A 15,636-nucleotide genomic window follows, 5' to 3' on the forward strand; every position below is an offset into this window, starting at 1 on the left:
CTCTGAATGGTTATAAAGCGCTGAGTCAATGTTTCTTAAAATTTGGTCCCTAGAGGTTGCAGTCCCACAACATCTAGGGTCCAAAGTTTAAGAACCACCCCTGTACTAAACTGAAGATCTAATTTGCAGTTGAGATGTGGGGGTGTGAGCTTAGCCTTTCATACAAGTTGCTTTGCCCCAGTTTCAGATGCATATTTGCTACATCACACAACTCATGTTCAAACATTACATTATATGTGTCTGTACACATATACATATTTTTGTGTACATGACTGTATATGGATTCATTGTACAAGGGAACCCGAGTACAGACTTTCTCAAATGCAAGATTCACAGAGCGAGAGTTTTGCTGTATGTGCATGGAGCATACTGTGTGAACAGGACTGAGGGAGAAGCCTGCAGAAACTGGTAGGAAAATGCAGAGTTAATCAGCCTCCTCCCATTTGTCACTTCTCCACTGTAAATCACACCCTCACTTCACTGCATTGCAGAAACCTAGCAACAGTAAGATTCTATTGCCAAACATGTAGCTCCAGTCTCTCTGTTCTGAAATCTCACTTCTGTCTCTTGCACAAGTCACTTGATGTCCTTGTTTGCTCACATAGGCAGAGAAGCAAAGATGATGGGGCTTGTATTGTTGGGAATCCTTGGGCACGGTCCTGTTCAGACACTGTTAGCCTACTTTCCTAAGGAAAGTTAGCTTATGAGATTACCCAGCTTTCTTTGTGATTGTGTGTGTCCCTATCAACTTTGCTATGCCTGGACCAATTTGGACCAAATTTGGTAGAGTTGTAGGGACACATAGGAGCACCTCATTGGCACAGTTCATCATGATATAATCCACACCAATTCAAGATGGTGGATGCATAAATATTTGAGGCACAAGTGGGCTAACTTATGAACTGCCCAACCAATTTGGACTAAATTTGGTACTGTTGTAGTGATACATAGGGGCACTTCAACAGCATAGTTTGTGAAGATGTTATTCACCCCAATTCAAGATGATGGACATGTGAATGTTTGAGCCAGAAGTGGCCTAACTTATGAACTGCCTAATCTATTTAGATCACATCTGATACAGTTGTAGGGACACACAGGGACCCTCAATGCCATAGTTTTTGATGATGTCAACCACCTCAGTTCAAAATGGCATACATGTGAATGTTTGAGGTCCAAATGGTCTAACTTGTGAACTGCTTATGAGATTTGGACCAAATATGGTACACATAGGGACACCTCAACAATGTAGTTTTTGATGATATCATCCAACCCAATTAAAGATGACAGGTGCATGAACTTTTGAGACCAAAGTGGGCTAATTTATGAAGATGGTAATTATGAATTAAGATTATAGTGAATGGAAAGTAGGCAGATTAGTCTTTCCAAAACATCTTGAGTTGTATACAGATGTCAGTAACAACACCTTAACAGCTTAGAGTCACATGTTAAAAATTATTCTTACACATTGCTGTAACAGAAATCCCCAGTTTTGCTGTTGCCACTAGCCAATCAAGTAGTGGACTGGAGCATGGAGGACCTGGCCAAATTGTGTTTCTGTGGTTATGGTTTCATAGGAAAATACAATGAGGCTATTCCCACGATTGACGGAAAACGGGCTAAGGGAGCTTATCCCACTTTCCGTTGATAGTGGGAACCACTGGGCTTGCAGTCAAACCTGGTGCTCCCAAGGCAGCTAGCTTGCCTAGAACATCCTCCCCTTAAATGAGGTTAATGGAGCTAATGCTCCGTTAACCTCATTTCTTTGCTCGTGTGTCACCATGGCGCGTGGCGACACACAAGTAGACCCCCGACTGGGAGGCTGCAGCCACCTCGCGGGCTTGGGGGTCTCTCCAGGATGCTCGCACGGGGCATCCTTGAACTTGATCCCCACAGCCCCCTCCAGCTGCGTGACAGAGCCAGCAACCATGTGGGTGACCGATCCGGCCACCCAGCTATGAGCGGCTGTTCATCTTTGGGGAGAGTGGGCTAATCCCGCTCTACCCACAGAACCCCATCAGGCGCTTTGCACGTGACATGTGAAGCGCCTGCATATCTCAGACTGGACATTAGGTCTCATGCTCCCATGGTGTGAAAATCACAGACCATTGAATTTCCTTGCTCTTTGGAGGTATGGCAGTTAAAGTTGCCACATCCGTGACTATCCCTGTAAACCAAAGGGTTTGAGGTTTTGTTTTTGTTTTTGTTTTTTGCTTTAATTGCATTTCATTGCTTTTTAAAATCGAGGATCCCATATGTGGCACACTTAATATAAGTGTGTTTAGTACAAGGAAAGTGAAAATACTGCTTTAGCATTATAAAGGCATAATAGACAGGCATGAATGCTTGTGTTTAAAATAAGCCATAACTTTATTTAACAAACATAGTAAATATAGCAAGCTGCTAAACCAGTACAGAGGGGAACAAAAATCATTGCTAAGTTAGATGCCCCAAATGGGCTGGTGTGGATGCCCAGCCAAAATACCCAATGGGACATCTGAACTGAACCTGATGGCATAAAACATATTAAGCAGGGGTCAGGATGTTATCATTGTTTCCACTTTCAGAACTGTTGGCATTCCCATTGTCTTATGTTGCAAACAGCAGTGCATTCTGTGGTCAAGAAGCTCTCTGAATTCCCTGCCATCTATCATCCCACAAGGTGACCTTTACTGGCTTAACCTTCACCTGCAAATATTTGCATGATTAAGTCCACATCCACACTGGTCCTCCTACCAAAGCTGTAGCAAAAATTACAATGAAACCAAGCCAAATTGGATCAAATAAGCCAAATCGAACTCCATTCATGCTAACCAACCACATAAAATCCAAATTGGACCAAATCTAAACCAATTGGAAATCTCAACCAAACTGGGCAAAATCCAAATAATTAAAACCAAATTTGGGTCAGATCAAACAAAATTAAGCCTAAATGGGGCCAAATATGTTAGAGTAAAAAGAACTATATTTTGCCTATGCTCATTTCACGTCAGAAAACCTTTCTTTTTCACTGAGAAGCTTGACAGATTGATACGCGTATGTGAAGATTAATGGAAGATTCATTTCTTAAGTTACTTGTGAAGTAGAAGATTACTATTTCAAATGTTTTCTTGTGTACAATGCTGTCCTAATGAGTCAGTATTTTTTATGAGAGGTATAGTGAAATAAACTAGTGCCTAAGTCAACAGAAAAATTATTTGCTGGCTGGACTCCATTACAGGATGCATGAGAACTAGAGAAGTAAACTATAGAACTGTGGATTCCTTTTTAATCACTTAAGAATTGTGATTAAATTCTTGCACCTTTATTTGCTGGGCAAAGTTGCTCCTGTTGAATATTTGCCCTTAATGAAACTGTTAAAAGCCCTAGACCCTCTGGCCCTTACAAGTAATTTAACAAGCCTTCCCACTTATAAGTTACAGGGTTGGAGGGTAGTAAAAGCTAGGGATGTGTACAGAACAGGTATGAACAGCGGGCAGTTCCACCAGTTCAAAGGTGGGGGGTACTGCTTTAAAGGCGGGGAGGGTGCACTTACCCCTCCCTCCACTCCCCCCCCACTGCTTTTCCAAAGTCCATCGGGGAGGCAGTGTACCTCCCTGCCACCCCATTGCCCCCTTTACCGGAAGTAACCAGAAGTATCTGATGTGCCTGCATCCAGTGGGCCCATGGGTGTGCAGTGGGCACAATATGTGCATGCCTGTGTATGTTCCCGCATGCAGGTGCACCGGATACTTCTGGTTACTTCTGGTAAAGGTGCCAATGGGGCAGCAGGGAGGTACGCTGCCTATCCCTGGAAAAATGGAACTCCGGTGGGGGGAAAGCAGAGGGAGGGGTATGTTCACCCTCTCTGCCCTTAAAGCAGTACCCTCTGCCTTTGAGCCTCACCTGCCCAGTTCTGTGCACATCTCTAGTAAAAGCCAAAGGAGAAATGAGATCAAGCAGTTCTGAGGTAAAATGAAGCAAAATGAAGGACGAGGCCCTGTTGGGTAGAAGCAGTAACAACTAAGGAGCTAAGGCCTATGTGATTGAGCCTGTTTGTCTGTTTACTTCAGAGACATGAGTTAAACCATCCAAGTGTAATGGTTGCCCTTTATTTTCAAGAAATTTCTTCTTCCCTGAAAGGGGAAAAATATTTTGGCAGTTCTGATTGAGGCCCTTCTCAGTTGTTCCCAGGGCTAAAGAGAACAAGAGCAGAGGACTCATAAAATAAAAATAATGTTTCCTTGTACTAAAAAACCATATAAGAGGGTAGTCTGTCTGTCTGTCTATCTATCTATCTAGAGAGATCAGCTCTACTGATAATCTTGCGGTCTTCATTTCCCTCCTCCACTTATATGTAATCTGCATTGCTAGTGAAGAAACATGTTATCATGGAGGAGTCTACAAGTGGTAGATTTTATAAATTTCCTTTGACAAACTATTTCCCTTTCTCTCTCATCTCAAATGTTCTGTATTGTTAACTGACTTCAGCTGAGCACATGTGAATCTGACTGTAGAACCTAATGAGAGCAACTTTCTTAATTTGTTGAAATCCAGAACAAATTCCTGAAAAACCCTTGTTCAGAAGACAGACTATTGAAAGACTTGCCAAAGAATTTGAGTCAGTGTGGGCTTCAATATTAGCAAATCTCCAATTGTAAATATGCCCAGGGGAGGGGATGTGGGGCAGGCAGGAGTCCTGATATATGGTGTTGCAGTTTCATATGTGGTTTTCATCTTCTGCTCCTCATAACTTAGCTATTTTCCCATGGATTCATTTAAAAACTGACACATTTGTTAAGCAGGTGATTCTGAGCTTTAAAATGTCTTTTCTAGCACAAATAGTGTAAAGGGAAATCTTTGAGAAAGCTTTCAGTACTATGAGATGTTGGGGAGAGGTTGGCTGAAATAACATGAAAGAATAATGTTTTGCCTCTCCACCCATAATGCACAGGTGCCCCCATGCCTGTGGAATATAGGAGCAAGTAAGTGGGCTTCAGTTGCAGGTGCAGCTGAAGTCAGAGAAACCCATTGTTATCTACATGCATTGGCAACTCCAGTGTCTCAGGCACAGAATGCAGGCCTTCCTTTGTTTCATAAAACTCTTGAGTTTTATGTGCCTATCCCTGCCTGGGTTTCATTTCTTGACCATGATGTAGTGTGACAAACAATAGTTTTGAATGCCCAAGAAATAACTTGGGAATTGTCTTTCCTATCCCCCACTTTTCTTAGTAACTTACAAAGGGGAACTTTCTATATCCTCCCCCTTAGAATCAAATGCACAAACTTCAGATATGAGGATAGCCTGAGAATTGCCTCATGAAGAAAGATGAAAATGTTTCACTTAGTACATTACAAAGTGGTACAGGGAACAAAACAGACACTTAAAGTTGTTCAGCCTGTTATATTCTCTGTGGTTGATTCTCTTTTTCCATAGTTTAGAAATTATTTTGGCTGATCTTCACCTAAAAAGCATGTGCAAGTTGACCAGTTATATTACAAATATGTTTGCAATCACATTGATGCAAATATGTAATGAAGTCTGACAAAACTGGTGGTATCACATACCTAATATATATTTTTAAAGATAGCACCTTTTGTTTCCATTAGCACCACACAGCAAGTAGGTCTATGTTAGAATAATAAAATGTAAACATGGGTCTTCATATTTCAGTTTTCCTTTATATATTTATGTGTACTCTTCGTTTTCAACAGAGAGGTAATCTGGAGCCTAGGCCAAAACAGTCTTGAGGCCTTCCTCCTGCACCCCTCCCCCATACAGTCAGTAGATAACAATAGTAAAAACATGTTGTGGTGCTCTGGGGCAGCTCCCCCCCACCCTTTGCCCCCTTTCTTTGGATTCCTGGCTGTGGATATACTAAGTGAGGTAAAAAAATGTAATGTCTTGGGTCCAAAATGCTCTACGGACGGACTTCAGGCTCTGTGGGTATCTATGTCTGACTACAGAACCTTGGGATGTGTTGCATGCTGTAAGTGAGGGTTCCCACCCTATGGGGTGTCTGTTTGACAGGAACTGCAAGTGTGTGTGGGGAGACCCCAAGTCCTGCTACATGTGTGCACATGACCTCAGTTCTTGGAGCCTCAACCCCAATAAATTAAAAACAAACCATTCAATTTGCTATATGGTATGACTCCAAACCTTAGCTTATGAAAAAGGTAAAACTGTGCAGAATCAGATGTGCAGCCACTCATTATTACTGCCTCAACCCATGTCATTACTACTGCCAGTCATTATTACTGCCATGTGATTTAATTCTGTGCTGGTGCACCATGTGCATTTTTAAACTTTCTACAGTTAGAAACCAAATATGAAACTGCTAAATTTCCAGGTAGTCTAAAAGTAATAGTTTAGTAAATGCATATTTTGGAAGTAGTCATTTCTTACTGCTGTTGATTCCTTGGGGAAATATTTTTAAGATATTTAATATATTAGGTACTGCATTCTTTCTCATGTAACCTTTTTACTCTCAAGATTTCTCTGAATGCACAGAATCTATCGCTTTTTCATGAGATACAATTTTTAAGATCAAGGGATTACTTTACCTTTTTTGTTTTGTTTCCCAACCATACAACATTAATAAAAGAATACAGAGTTAATAATTATTGTTACATATCTGTAAAGTGTATTACAGTGAATTTACAGAATTTTGATGGACATTATCATTTATATGTGAATGGTGACATTTCTCTTCATGAATGTCCCAAACTAAGAGTCACAGTCTGTCATCATTGGCTTGAATATTTTCAGAAAGTAGGGAAATCTGTTAACTGTTTTTCAGTTATTCACAACATTTTTTTATTGTCAGCATTCACATGTGAATATCAACTAAATTTTAGGCATCACTGTTGCATACATGTTAGTGAATTATGCCAGAAGCTTAGTGAATTTTGACAGCTGTAATTCATGTGCTAGTTCTCCACTTGAAAGTTGATTGTTGCTGATATCCTATCAGAGTTCCTCGTCCGTCTGGGCAGAAATACTTGAAAGATTATTGCTGCATGCATCAGATACTCACTTGGGTTGAGGACAGAATTATACTATATTTCTTTTATTAGTGCACATATCACTTGTTTACCATGTGGAAGTTCAAGAATCCACCACTTCCACTGATAATCATCATTAGCAAAATGTCAGAGTTTATAATTCATCTTCGGAATGACACTGTCTAATTTTAGTGTGCCATTATCTGATGAAATCCTCTTCCTCTTCCATTTTGTTTTACATTTTTAGCTGCTCTTATCTTCCACTCTTCTTGTCATTGTAAGGCCTTCCTGTAATCCACTTAATAAATCATGATGGCTCATTTTGTTCTGAACTGTAATAGTCTTCAAATTTTTCATAGTGATGGAGACAGAAATGCAAGTCTTAGGCCTATAAATACTTAGGCATGTGAATAGGTTTGCTTATGCTGATAATCAAACTAGACAGAACGTGGTTTCAGACAATGAAATTACTTACATGTTAAAATTAAAGCATAGGAAACCTGGGAAACATGGCAAATATATAGGATCTGTTTTATGTGAAGCTGTGAAGCTAAGGTTTGACAAAAAGTAAGATATGTTAGAATCTTGCTTTCAGGGAGGCCTGTTTTATGCAAGCAAGGAAGATCTAAATATCATTATCATTATTGCTAATTGTTTTTTATTTCACAGACAGTTCTTTAACATAAAAGACTGCTATTTGTGTCTAAATGCAGAGCTTTTCTCGTTCAACCAGCATGTATGAGAATGAATGCTGTCAGGGTTCGTCTCTAATGCCCCTCTCAATTCCAGGGAGGTGATTTGTTTTTATTGTTCTATGACAATTTAGTCTCCAGGTTCTGGGAGTTCATTCAGCTTTTACTTCCCCTCGCTTCCACCATATAAATTCTAGTTACCCTTCTCTCGCTACTCAACACCCTTGGCTGCGTAGCCTTGTGAGCTCAGGATAGGTGTATATGCTCAGGATATAAAATGAAACAAAACTTGAGGTATAAAATGAAAACAAGAATAAGTTTATTATTTACTCACTAGAATAAAGATGTCTGCAAAGCTCTCTACCAGGGGTGGAACCACCATTGGGCGGGTTCAAAGAATGTGGGCTGCTACCCAGATTGCCCCCCACACCTGTTTTCTACCAAGTTACTAGGTACATCAGCTGTTCCACTTTCGAAGTGGTTCCTTCCTTCTGGATAAAATGTAACATATTGGGAGGTGAGATCAGTGGAACAAAGATCATTAAAACTGGGTTTGTAAACTTAGTGAATTCTTCCATACCTTCTTGTCTGTTACTAGGAGCTGCCCAGTACACTGCTGGTTCCCCAGCCTCCACACATTCACCATTCAGGTTCCACACAACGCCCCCCCCCCATCTCTCCTGTTCCGAACACACACCCCAAACTCTCAGCCCTCAGCTCAAATCAGTTCCTACTCCAATGCAACTAACTCCAGCTCTCCTCTCCTCTCTCTGTCTCAACTGCCTTAATTTTAGATCCCTCCCCCTCTGAACCGTCCATGCCTGGTTGCTAGGGCAACACACACACACACACACACACACACAAACACACATACTCACCAGCTCCGCCTCCTACATATACCTTCCATCGCAAATGCTAATGCCTCTTGAAACGGAACTATAAAAAGGTCAAGGCAGTAATGAACTTTTTATCCTGCCTAATATATACAGCAGACCCAGGGGCGTAGCAAGGTTGGAGTGGGCCCAGAGACAAGATTTTAAAATGCCCCCCCCCCAAAGTCCAGGGCCTCCGCACACCCCAGGCCCCCAAGGATTTAAGTCTGATATTCCAAAATAAGTATGCTGCCTGCAAATACATTTCACTGAATACACACACACACATCACAATATATAGTGATATACATTGAGTACTATACATTTGTATTACTTTTAATGCCTAGAACACACTAGAAAGATGAATTATTAAAATGGGCCCCTCGCTGCAGATTAGCAAAGGAGACTTTCAACCATGCAGGGTGAGCCTATGTTTGTTTTCCCAGAATTCTGAACAAATTCAGTCAAGTTTGATTGCAGGAGGTTTTTCACACGAGGCTTTTAAAGCCCTTTAACACACATCTCCTCTGGAATGGAGGTGCTGCATTCACATGTTGGCCAGATTGACCCTGAAGTCCCTGCAAGTTATTGGGGAGCAGTTCACACACAAGAAAAATAAAATAAAAGCACCACACATGCTTCACAGTTCTCACTCAGACCTTCTGGGTTGCAAAACGACTTGAACATAAGTGCATTTACAAATGAATGAATGAATAAATAAAATTAATAAAATACTGTTCCAGAAGTTTTTGCAATTTTCTGCCATGAAACAAGCCACTTATAGGACTTTTTAGATAGTTTTTTTCAAGTCAGCAAATTTTCCAAGCCGTTTCAAAATAAATATTCAGAGACTTCTCGGTCCCTCCCCCCCCCATATCCAAGCCCTATGGCAAGCAGATCCCTATATATGGGGGGTGGGTGGGAAAGGTAACCACAAAAAGGAGTTCACACTCTACCTGGCAAATGCTGGTCTGGGTTAAGCAGGGCAGCAAGGGGTCTTCTGCTGCAGAGAACACTCTGGCTGCCTCCTCCTTCCTGGCTGGCTTGGGCCCTACTCGAGTTCAGGCTTCACTGCGGCCTACACGGAGGCCTCCGTGGAAGCCCCGCCCACCCGCCGATCAGCTGAGAGGCGGGAGAAAAGGAGCTCTTTGCAGCTTGTGTGCTGCCTGGATTGCCGGCCAGGAGAACAAGCTGGAGAGACGGCGAAGAGGGCAAGTGGCTGAGAGGCTATGGGGCTGGGCAGGGGGCAATGGGGAGTCACGTGAGGTGCCTCTGGGGGGCCCCTCCAGGCAGTGGGGCCCCCAGACAACTGTCTCCCCTTGCCCTATCATTGTTACGCACCTGAGCAGACCAATTTCAGTCTAGAATAGAAATATGATTTGAGAGAGAAAGAGTGGGAGGAAGTGGGGTGTGTGTTTGTGTGTGCGTGTGCACACGTGCATGTTGGAGCTGGCGACAGTGGGTGGACTGGCTTCCTCTACCTTTAATAGCTCTATAGAAGAGGACATTTTGGCAGACCCTTTTCATACCTGAATAACAACCTCTTTTCTACAAAATTATTAAAGATGCAGGTGACCTGCTCTTTGTTGCACCTGGTCACCCTGGGGAAACAGGATGCTGTCAGTTCTGTTTTTCTTCTAACACTTCCAATGCTTTCTAGCAGGGTTTTTTGTTTGCCTTTTCATCTCCAGACTATCTAGTTATGGACCACAATGCTTGCTTAAGTTCTGTCTAAAAAAAAAAAAAGCCAAACATGCAGCACCATCTTATACATGTATACTTTGAAGTAAGTCCCATGCTTTCAATGGGTAATTGAAATCCTAAGTAACTGTACACATGCACTTGGGAATAAGTTCCTTTGAATTCATCAGGACTGCTTCTTAGTAAATGTACACAAGTTCAGGTTGCAAGCATATTTTCATATTTTCTTACTCCTAATTGGCAGGGCAGGTTTTAGAAATGGGGGATATTACCCGTCCCCTGTTTTTCAGACTATGTTTGGTTATTCTGCAGTTACACCTCTATTTTGGGCCAACACATTAAGTGGTGATTCTTGTACATGATGGATCTTTGTACTAAACATGCATGCCACAGGCTTTGCTATTATTATTATTTTATTATTTTATTATTTTCTCATTCTCTGTTCATTCATGATGTGATGAAGCTTGAATAGTTGGGAGGGTTTCAGTGCAAATTGCAGATTTATGAACATTTGTTTATGTTGAGGGTTAGAGTTGACTGATGGAGAAACCTCCAATTCACTAATTGAATCATGCACTGCAGTGGTAGCCCATCCAGGTGGATGGGGTGTGTGTGAAAAATGAGCCACAGGTGTAGCTCATTCCCACGCTTCTCACCCTGCCTCAGCTGCCTTGCTTTCTCTTGCCTCGCCCCATTGTGATGTTAATGCCAAGCATGCGGACTGGTCATTCACCAGGTTGGGGAACTGGTTGAATAATTAGTCTGCACACCCAAGATTAACACTGTGGTGGGTGAGGCAAGAGAGAGAGCGAAGCAGCCAGGATGGGGCAAGAATGAGGATCAGCCACACTTCCTCTTCTGCCCTCCCCCACCCCAATCCTCCTGAACAGGCTGCCACTGATACATGGTTTGACATGGTGTTGAGAAGGCAAAAGGATGAAGAAAGGCTGTTTGACAAATACCATCATACTTTAAATTCATTCATATGGTGCATTCTAACCATTTTGCAGAAAAGAAGCCCTGATGCTGCTCTGCATGAAGCAGCAAACACAACAGATCTGTGAATCAGTCACACCAAGCGGATTCACAGATACATGTTTGACCCTCATTTTCAATGAACTGAATGTGTGAATGGATTCCACTGAAAAGCACAGGGTTTGAGTGGATGAGACACAGGACCTCTTCCCGGGCTCCTTCCTGCCTCCCCACACACGATCTCCCTTCCTACTTCATTCTGCCACTTGATGCAGCACACGAGCAGCACTGCGGTGAGTGGAAGAGCAGGGAGCAGGAGGAGGAAGTCCTCCAGCATCCCTCAACGCACTGCACCAGGAGTGCAGCCTGAGCATACGCATGACCCCAGCACCCAGGTTAAGGCTAAAAGCCGAGGCAAAAAGAAGGGGTAGGCAGGGTGGGAGCACCAGGATGAGGAGCAATCCCGGTGCTCTACCCAAGCAGCCTAACCCAGGCTGGGCTGCCCTAGTCTGCATTAGGCTGCTCATGAGAATAGCTTCAAAGAAAAGCCTATCCATTTTGTTTAATCTGTAATGTTAATTCTTGATGTTTCACTCATCAAAAGATAAACATATATGTGAATCAGCCCGCCACAGCCTAGCTTTTCCTCTACCACCTTCCTGGGGGAAGTGGTATTATATTGCTTTGGAAGTTTGGCTGCCATAAGCTTTGGGTGGGCAAAGAGTGGGAAGAGCTTGCTCTTCCCATGGTAGGACAATGGGGCCGGTGGAAAGCTGGTGTGGACTTTTATTTTGACTTATTCACCATATCTAAATGAAAATGAATTTAGCAAATACTGATCTGACAGCACTTTTTGTTTACTTTTTATGTCTAGGTTTTCAGGTAAGTACAGGATTTGCCAAGGTTAAATAAGACCTTAGAGAAAAATGTCCTGACTTTGTGATGTATGAAATGGAGTGCAAAGTTCTTTGTGTAGTTTGTTATACTGAAAGGCCAGCTCATAGAAGAATGATGTACAGGTACTACTTGAGTATGTAGTGCTTGATAACTAGTAGCTAAATGTGGGGAAAGGCTCTGCTGAAAAACATGGTATTGGAGGTGTTGCAGAAATCCAGCCTCTGATGCGTATTCTGTGATGTCGCATTAAAAAATGATTTCCTAAGGCGGTGAAATCAAATCCCCCATAGGTTTGTGTGTGTGTGCATGTGCGCATGCACGAGAGAGAGAGAAAGAGTTTGCACTCATTGCCAAGGCTAGCCAGCTGCTTGAAGCTAGAATTGGTCACACACATCTGTACACCTGCGTTTTGCCTAGGAATGGTTGCCAATGCAGGCTTGCTGCTGCTGCATTTGATTGTTTCATGCTTCAGCTGTCAATTGCAGACCAGCTTTCTGTTGCACATTCTGATTTTTCTATATAACTGTCAGATCACGGCTTCAGGAATGGAAAGGTTACCTGTAAAGGCCAAAACAAAATGAGTGTCAGGCTCTATATGCTTTTTTACAAGTATGTATGTATGTATGTATTTATTTATTCAATTTCTATACCACCCTTCCAAAAATGGCTCAGGGCGGTTTACACAGAGAAATAATAAATAAATAAAATGGATCCCTGTCCCCAAAGGGCTTATAATCCAAAAACAAAACATAAGATAGACACCAGCAACAGTCACTGGAGGTACTGTGCTGGAGGCCAGTTACTCTCCCCCTGCTAAATACAGAGAATCATCATGTTAAAAGGTGCCTCTTTGCCAAGTTAGCAGGTGCCCAAAGAGTCAGTGTTTGCATTTAGATTGCAATTACATGCATGGAATTCTAATTAGATCACCTGAGCAAAGGAAAGATATTGTCACAGTACCAGGATGGTGTACCCGCATACACACATTGCACTGATAATTGTAATGACTTTTAAAGCTCCTTCATTTAATGTCTACTTACGGATGAAATTCCCACATTCCTGCTTTAGGCAAAATAAAACATGTTTTATGCTTCACTATATTCAAGGGAAGTCAAATGAACAAGGGCTTAACTATTTCAAATTTTAATCAGTGAGATTTAAAAGTGCTCAATTATGGCTGGATCGTGACCATATGTTCAAAATTAAGTCATGCCACTAGGTTAATGGTGACCACTTAGCCTGAATGCAGTAACATGGGTTTAACCCATGATACGTGAGCTCCAGAACACTTATAAGGTGATAAAGTCACTTTCCAAATGTGGCTGGCCATTGGGTAGAAATTCTACCATTTGGGTAGAAACTCCTGTCCCAAGCCTTTCAGAGTTCAAGCTTCATGAGGGAAGTCATGCAGATAAATTGACAAGCAAACAAAGGAACCTACAAGCTTGAGGAGGCTTTATTTGAAAGTATTGACAGTATCAGAACAAGGATCTAAGGAATGCAGAGTATAATTCTAAACAGATCGTATTTTTACCCTGTCAGAGAATCATTGTTTGATGTTTACCTTAAAACTGTGCTCTATGCATCATATGTCAGCAAGAGATCTAGCCTAAATGGTGGCTCTTCTTAAACATGCAAGTGAGCTCCTCTTCAGAGATTACAAAGAACTACCATCCATGTTGCAAAGAGTTGTGTATGCACTTGATGATTAATTTAACTTTTTTGCATATTCATATGGTAAAATTATACTAATCTTGGTCCAAACTTGCTACACAATTTCATCACTTACTTTAATCACCAAACTCAAGAGAGTGCCTCTTTGATATTCCTTTGATTTCTGTAAAACAAATACAATTGTGACATCTAGCAGTCACCATCTATTGAACACTGCAACAGTCTTGAATATGCTCAGGAGTGGTTCTATGTATACAAGTCCTTTGTGGATATCACTGAATGGGGATAAAGGGAAAAATCCATAGGCTTCTCTTTTCCACTTCTGAGGTGGTATTTGAAACAAACTGAGCAATCTACTTAGATGTGGAAGCAGACCTATTGGACTCAATGGCTGCATTCACATGTAATGTGAAACCGGAAGTTGACGGACATGTGGTTTCAATTTGAAACCGTGAATCGCATCACAAACGTTCATGCAGTTTGGCAGCCTTTGATTTCAGGTCAGGGAGGCCCCTCCCTGCTCTCGGCCACCAAGGCCGTATCACAGGTAGCCATGCGCCGCTCACATCACTAGATTGAGGGCAGGGCATCAGTGCATTGCCTGAGCAGCTGTCATTGGCCATGATTCCAAAGGAGGCACATCGACCACACTCAGCTTGCTCTGGCTTTCCCGGCCAGCTTTCTCAGGCCAATGACAGTTTAACCTCTTCCTAACTGTACTCCCAGCTATGTCACCTCAATAAACTGCAGCAGAACATGTGATTATGCGCTAATAACTCGGCAGCAGAGGGGCACATCCTCATGGGGGTGGCGGCACTCATTTGGGTGGGGGTGCTGTATTATTTGAACTGCTATGCATTTTGCTGGATGCAGGTGGAGTTGGGGTGCTCCCCCGGGGAAGGGCCATTCCACTCTCCGTTCTTGCCAAATAACTCTGTTTTCCCTTCCTCCACACCCTCTGCTCTCTGAACTTAAAGACCCATCACACCGCCAGCTTGAATAAAAGAACCCTTGGTGCATTGTGTAGCCCAAGTACTTTCTGTGCTGTACACAGCAAGTCTTCAGGTGGTGTGGGGGATCCCATGTCCTGCCCTACCCCATTCAACCCCCCAAACCACTTGCTCACCACTGCCCTCACCACTGGGCAGGGGATACCATGACCTCCACTGCCCCATCCAACCCCCTGCCATTTGCCAGGTGCAAGGGGGGAGCTTTTGCATTGGTAAAGAAACACAATGGTTTGATAAAGAATGCTTTCACTTTATTTGACAGTAATATACTGGCAGCCCTTTCACTACAAGGCAGGGACAGGTGTTTGCAATCTGATCCCGCTGCTCCTGCAGGTGCAGGTGATTTGACCCCATGCTGGCATTAGGGATGTGCACGGAACCAGGTGGGGGTGGCTCAAAGGGGTGGGGGGGTAGGACTTTAAGGGTGGGGGAGGGTGCACTTATCCCTCCCCCACTTCCTCTCCCCCCCCGCCTGCGCTGGAGTTTTGTAAAATCCCTTGGGGCAGCAGCGTACCTCCCTGCTGCCCCTTTTTCTTCTTCAGCGGGAAGTGGCCGGAAGTACTAGGCACAGGTGTGCACACGTCATATATGTGCTCGCGTACATCATATGAGCTTGTGCACGATAGCGACGTGTGCGAACACCCAATGTGCACTCATGTGCCTGATACTTCCAACCACTTCCTGCTGAAGAAGAAGGGGCGGCAGGGAGGTATGCTGCTGCATCAAAGGATTTTACAAAACTCCAGCACTGGTGGGGGAGGGGGGGAAGCAGGGGGAGGGGTAAGTGCCACCTCCCCCACCCTTAAAGTCCTACCCCCACGCCTGCCTAATGTT

At 43.0% G+C, this 15,636-nt stretch overlaps 1 long non-coding RNA gene across 1 annotated transcript; it reads right to left on the reverse strand.

The window, feature by feature from the left end:
• Positions 1–3,879: 3,879 nt before the first annotated feature.
• Positions 3,880–9,563, reverse strand: LOC128350132 (uncharacterized). The gene is made up of 3 exons (XR_008319171.1): positions 9,502–9,563; positions 8,008–8,609; positions 3,880–7,323 (listed from the first exon to the last, which is right to left on the reverse strand). It is a non-coding gene; the product is annotated as an uncharacterized LOC128350132 (long non-coding RNA).
• Positions 9,564–15,636: the final 6,073 nt, after the last annotated feature.

Source organism: Hemicordylus capensis, chromosome 3 (assembly GCF_027244095.1).
Source record: "Hemicordylus capensis ecotype Gifberg chromosome 3, rHemCap1.1.pri, whole genome shotgun sequence".
NCBI lineage: Eukaryota > Metazoa > Chordata > Lepidosauria > Squamata > Cordylidae > Hemicordylus > Hemicordylus capensis.